We start from the raw sequence: 7,099 nt of genomic DNA on the forward strand, positions 1-7,099 counted from the left end.
GATGCTGTCTTGTATGGGCCACTTGGAGATTGCTGGCAACTTGATTTAAAGTCGATGCACTGTGTCACAGGGCACAGATGTCCAGAAAGCAATTTTGTCACAACTCAGGAAATGTGGTGTAGGAAAGGGGACCTGGTTTCAAATTTACAGTGATCCAGGTAAATCACCACTTAACTCCCATTGCTGACACATTGCCTAACCTTGCTAGTTGCCTGTTTTCTCACCAGTAAAGTGAGGATAACAGAGTTTACATCACAGAGTTGTCCATAAGAATTAGGTATAGTACATCCCTGCCTGTCACGTGGTGGATGCTAAGTGAATGATAGTTGCTGCTGCTATTTGCACACAGAACATAAACTTCAGTGGGAGTTTAGCTGAAGTGTTCTAGTGGCACATAAACATACCAAGAATTACAACAAAGAAGTGTAAGATTATACTTTTAGGGATCATTTCTATAGTTCGTTACAACACAGAAGTGATGTTTTGAGACTTCTGCCTCCAGCCAAGACAAGGAACAAGAGCCAGATTTATCCTCCCTTTAGAAATAACAACAAATGGGCCAAATAGATGAAGTTACAGTGTTTAAGTCACAAGACATTACGCAAAAGAGGACAGAGACCCCTGGAAAATGAAAAGCAAATGAGGTGAGCCCTATGATTGCCCCAGCTTGCTGTCTTGAGAGTTCCCAGGTGTTGGGAGAGAGAGGGGAAACTGAGGCAGAGCATGGCATTCTCCCTGATTTGAGGAGACAGAGCTGTGAGTCCAGGGAGAACAAGACAGCTGGAATTCATAGGCTTGAGTACCAAAGAGAGAAGCTGTGCTAAGAGAACCTGTCTGCAGAGGGGTCAGTGTGATTATCCAGCAAGTGCTGATCCACATATTTATGTGAGGAAATTAGTGAAGAACAGTGAAAGAACCACCTAAAGACTGGTGGACATAGAATCAGCACAAACATAGAGAAGAGCCTGTTTCCATCAGCTGAACTGAAAATTTCATAGTTCATGGGACATTAAATAGAATGCTCAGAAATGTGGTGTCTTAGTAGCAGAGAATAATTAGCCCTAGACAGAGCACTGTTCCATCCCTGCCTAGCAAATCTTAAAAGTAAACCAGAAAGAGTCAAACTGTTTCCAAGTAACTTAAAACACAGCGCACGCGCACACACACGCACACACACACACACACACACACACACACACACACACACACACGAGAAAGAGAGAACAAAAACCAAAATACCTCAGAAATACTTATATGAATACAAAAAATATTCAGCACCCCAAAATGTAAAATTCACAATATTTGGCATCTGTTCAAAAATTACGCAGTATACAATCAAGAAAATATAAACCCATAGCAAAGACAAAAAATTTCAAGCAAGCAAAAACAACCCAGCACTGACACAGATATTAGGATTCACAGACAAGTTTACCAAACAGTTATTATAACTGTATTTTATATGTTAAAAAGGTTAAGTAGAGACATGGAAGATATTGCAAATGTCCAAATTGAACCTCTAGAGTTAAAAAAAACAATGCTTCAGATGAAAAATAGACTGAAGGAGGTTATTAAATATGGCAGAAAAAAGATTGTTGAACTTGAAGAAATAGCACTAGAAACTGCAAAATGAAACATACAAAGAAAAATAATTCAAGAAATAAAAAAGGTATCAGTGAAGTGAGGAGCCACTCAAGCAGCCTGATACTCGTATAACACAGTTTGAGTCACTGCAGGAGAGGAAGTGCATGATGAGGAGAAGGGAGGGAGCAAATATTTGAAGGAAGAATGGCTGAAGATTTTCCAAATTTGATAAAATCTATCCACAGATTTGATGAAATCTATCCACTGATACAAGAAGATCAATAAATTCAAATACATGAAACATAAATGAATAAAGCTGCATGAAGTCACATCATAATTATATTGCTCATCACCAATGATTAAGAAAAAAAAAAGAATCTTAAAAGCAACCAGAAGAAAAATACCTACACACAGAGAAGGAAAAAAGAATTGCTATGTTTTGAATGTGCACTTTCCAAAATTCAAGTTGAAACGTAATTCCCATTGTGGTGGTACGAAGAGGTGGAGCCTTTTTGGGAGTGATCAAGTCACAATGGCTCTGCCCTCATGAATAGATTAGTGCCTTACTAAAGGGCTGGAGGAACTAGTGAGGCCTTTTTGCCCTTCTGCCTTCTGTCCTGAGAGGATGCAGCAACAAGGTGCCATCTTGGAAGCAGAAGGCAGCCTTCAGCAGACCCTGAATACTGGTGCCTGGATCTTGCATTTCCAGTTTCCAGAACTACTCTTCATAAATTACCCAGTCTCAGGTATTTTGTTATAGCAGCACAAACAGACTAAGATAAGAATAACAGTTGAGTACTCATTGGAAGCAACGCAATCAAGAAGACAGTGGAGCAATATCTTTAAAGAATTATATACCCAGCAAAAATATCTTTCAAAAACTAGGGTGAGCTAAAGACTTACTTCAGACATATTAAACTGAAGAGGACCCATCACTAGCAGGTATTCTGTATAAGAAATGTCCATATAAGTCTGTGAGGTGGGAAGGGAAGCATACAAGATGATCACGTAGGTCTACACAAAGAGTTAAGAACACGAGAGGTTGTAACTATGTGGGCAAATGTGTGAGACGCTTTTCCTGTTATTCAAATCTTTTTAAATGAAAGCTCATTATTCAAACAAAAATAAAAACCGTGCCTTTTATGGTTAATAACACAGGTAAAAGTAAAACACATCCCAGAAACAACACGAAAGCCAGGTGGAAAAAATGGAAACACACAGAGGAAGTGTTATAATATCATTTGAAGGTAGATTGTGATAAGATTTATACTGTAATCCCTAAAGCAATCATTACAGTAACAAAACAAGGAGTTATAGCTAGTGAGCCAGAAATAAGACAATAGGAGATCATTAAAAAATACTAATTTCAAAAAAATGCAGAAAAAGAGAGGGAAGGGAACAACAAAAAATAGATGAGACAAATAGAGAAAAATAACAACATGATAGATTTAGAGAAAAGCACATCAACAATTACATTAAATGGAATGGCCAACCACCCCCATTAAAAGCAGAAATATGTCAGATTGGATTAAAAAAGACCCAACAGCTGCTTACAAGAATAGCTGACAAAAGTAAATGAAAAGTATGGAAAAGGATGTACTGTGCTGGTGCCAAACAAAATACATAGGAATGGCTTCACTCCCAGTTCTGTGTTCACATTCTTCACTCTGCTTCTGTGTCAGACTGCTGCACGGTGCACAGGGTCCAGCTTCATGCCTCAAGTCACTCCTACACTAATAGACCTGCCGAGCAACTCGTCCCCAAGACTGAGTCTCTTCCCCTTGCCCTTTCTGCCTACTCTTCTACCTGCGCTTTTCCCAGCCTTGCTGTAATTGCCTCTCCCAACTCCTACAGTTCCACACCAGTTTAAAATCCTCAGTCTTCAGCTTCCAGGACTTGCCTTGACATTTTGCCCCGTGCCAGGACCTCCAAGTCGCCAGTCTGCTTTTGGCGCCATCAACAATTCACAAGGGACCTGGATGCCAGGGTTTCATGTGCATGTATCACATGATGTCGGCCCCCTCTGCCGTCATGCAGCCAATAGCTCTATAGTGTTGGTGGCCCTAGGCTCTGCTGTTTCCATGGCCAGTCTCTGACCCTAGCTGTAGCCTGTGTCACTCCTTGGAGCGAATGGTGTGTGTGCATCTCCGAGCCCTGGTTCTGCTGACCTTTGCATGGACCCATAGTGGCTCCTTGAGGGTACCAGCTGTGCTTCACCCCAGTCCTAAACCAAGTGGGGCCTATTATCGTCTGCTAAACCAAAAGGCTGTAAAAATTCCAGTCCCGAGAATAGTTCTCATATTGAACTATGATAGAAGAAGAGGTAATTTATTATGGCTACTGCCCCAGGGCTTGTAAAAATATTCTCTCCGTGGGTGTATTTCTACCACTGTGGCTCTCTGAGATGTGAGCATGCAGAAAAGATAGTAAGACCCCAGGGAAGAAACGTCATCAAAAGAGAAATATCCATATGGAAGGAAATTGCAGGAAACTGCCTCCCCTGTGTAGCAGAAAATTAGCATATAAATACAGAATCCCAGATGTCAGCAATTTATCCTCCTGCATAGCACAGGCTGAATGCCACAGGTGAGGACCAGAGATCAAAAGATCAGCACAGTGAGGTGGCCAGGCTCAAGCCCATGGGGGGGCGGCATATGTGTGAGGTGCCAGCTGGTGGTGGAAGCTAGCCAGGAATGTGCCAAGGCCAGGAGTCCCACCTGCGCCCTTAGCGCCACTCCAAAGGGTTTGTTGGGGACATCTGACTAGGTCATGCTGTGCAGGCTGGAAACTTCACTCTTCCTGGAGCTAGAGTTTGGTGCAGCAGAAATGAATAGAGCAGGCTCTAGTGCCCACTGTAAGCCAGTGGCCCAAACCTGGTCATGCATCAGAGTCACCTGGGAGCTTGTTAAATATACAGACACCAAGGATCAGAATCTTCAGGGATAGGGCCAAGGAAGTCTTATTTTTCACATGTCCCCAAGTAGGTCTTATAACCACCAGCCTGGCCGAGATTGATTAGGGCTTGGGAGCCACGGGCTGCAGTTACTTAAGCCAAACTCATTTTCTCTCCCTGGTCCCACTAGGGTCAGGGAGAGCTTTAATAAGAAAGTGTTTAGTCATTTTCCATCCATATCTGCACAGTCCGTTAAGGTAAAGTATCTACACAGAGCAGTAATGTGGCAGAGTTGAAGTCGTACCACTCGCCATCATCAGGGTCAGGGTCAAGGTCATGGTTGCCACATGTCATCTCTGAGAAGTTTCCTTTGGTCCCAAAAACAGGGCCCTGAGCTGACAATGCAAGGACCAACACAGCCAAGGTTGCCGGTGAAGAGTGTGCTTAGGACAGTCTGGGTCATGGCACAGAATGGCCTTATGGAGGCAAAAATCCAGCAGTGCCACAAAAGAAAACAAAACGATACACCAAGCCAGTTGTCAGAGGCAGGCAGCAGGAAGCAGCAGCATGTGAGAATTCATTTGCTCACCATCTGCTCATCTCTGTGTCCATCCATCATCTTTCACTCAGCTGCTGGTTCAATCATTTAAGTATTCAACCAACAAAAGTCACTGAAATGCATTAGGCAGTGAGCTGCACAGTAAAATGAACTCTGGTCTCTGCCCCCTTCAGGGAGCAGACAGCCCCATGCAGGACGATGGGAATGTGACAGATACCAGGCATGGGAGGCATGGTTGGGCCCTGACCAGAGGGACAGGTGTCCCCAGCTTCAGCAACCTTCAAGGCAGAGCAGGGTAGCTGCTGGCAACTGTTGGAGCTGCAAGGCAAAATGGAATCTATTTCCACACTTGGTGCCCAGGAGGGAACAAGGGGAAATTAACACTGTTGGGCATTGTACCCATTGGATACCCATTGTCTCACTTAAACCTCAAAACAGCCCTTGTTTTAATAGTCACCCTGTCATCCCCATTTAATAGGTAAGGAAAGTGAGATTTGAGATATTATGTGATTTAAGCAGAATCAAGGCTGAATTTGGGTTCAAATACATTTGTGATAGAACTAGATTGTGGGTTCTCTTTATCAGATCATGCCATGCCCCTGTGCATGGCCAAAGCCAGGAAGAAGACAGAGCTGGGTGAATGATGACCAGCAGCTGCCATGCCAAGGGAGGCCAATGGTGGGAGAGCCTGGAATTCTGCCCGTGATGGGAGCTCAGGGCAAGAAGCCTGTCAGCGGGGCCACGGAGCCTCCTTCCTGCTGTCCCCAGCTAGGACAGGAGCCCCTCTCATGTTGGGGGAGATTCTCATCACAAGGTAGAAATAAAGAGATAGCATTTAAGGCCAGAAAAGGAGTTCAACAGAAGCTAATTCACATATGGCTAGAAGGAACTAGGAAAAACAAATAGCAACATGTGCAAAGTGCTTTTCTGTACAAATAATATATGGCCTCATTTTCTACATTTGTGCATTTTCCAGGCCACTTCATTAAAGTTGTGGCCTAGGCATAGGTGAGGACTTCGCATATAAATCCCCAGGACTATTGGAGACAATGGGAGCCGTCTCCGTGGAGAGGGGTAGAAAACCCAAACCTCTGCCCAGTAGCTCCCACACAGCCAGACGCAGGGCTGGTTGCAGACGGAGCACCCATGAACCTGGTGATATTTTTCACTTTTATGTGAATAATCTAGCAGGGAAAAGGCACGACTTTAATTTTTCTTCTTTTTTCTTCAGGATTTAGAGTTTGCTGAAAAGTTAAAGGTGCCTCTGTTATGGGCATTCTGTAAACAGTGCACAGTGGTAGCTTCCAATACTCGAGAAGCAAAAAAAAAAAAAAAGAAAGGAAAGTTCATCATGTGGGCTCATTACCACCTTCTGTTGTCAGGGGAACCTCATAGGTTTGGAAAATGTAAACAGTAATAAGAATTTTTTTCTTGGGCTAAAATTCAACTGGACAAATGGTAAGACCCATTGTGTCCCAAGTATTTTAGATGGATTAGCTCATTCAATTTTTATAGTAATTCTATGATTAGAATTTATTATTCTTGTTCTTTACATGAAGAAATTGAGGCTTGAGAATCAAAGTGCTTCTCCCCACCCCCAACCAAGCAAGAAGCTGAACAAACAGAAACCAGGAAAAACAAGTTGTCTTAGTCAGTTCGGGCTGCTATAACAAATTACCGTAAACTGGATGTCTTACAAATGACAGAAATTTATTTCTCACAGTTCTGGAGGCTGGAGGTTGGAGATCAGGGTGCCAGAAATATCAGGTTCTGGTGAGGGCCTGCTTTCCGTTTGCAGACTGCCACTGCTGACTTCTTGTATCCTCACATGGTGGCAGGTGGGCAACAGAGCTCTCTGGGGTTCCTTTTATAAGGACACCAATCCCACTCATGAGGGCTCCACCCTCATGACCTAATCACTCCCAAAGGCTCCATTTTCTAATACTATCACACTGGGGGTTAGAATTTCAACATACAAGTTTGTTGGGGGGTGAGACACAAACATTCAGTCCATTGCAGAAGTCAGGACAGATTTCCTTGCAAAGGAAGACTTTATCCAAAATAGC

This window comes from Galeopterus variegatus, unplaced genomic scaffold (assembly GCF_000696425.1).
Source record: "Galeopterus variegatus unplaced genomic scaffold, G_variegatus-3.0.2 Scaffold2846, whole genome shotgun sequence".
Lineage (NCBI taxonomy): Eukaryota > Metazoa > Chordata > Mammalia > Dermoptera > Cynocephalidae > Galeopterus > Galeopterus variegatus.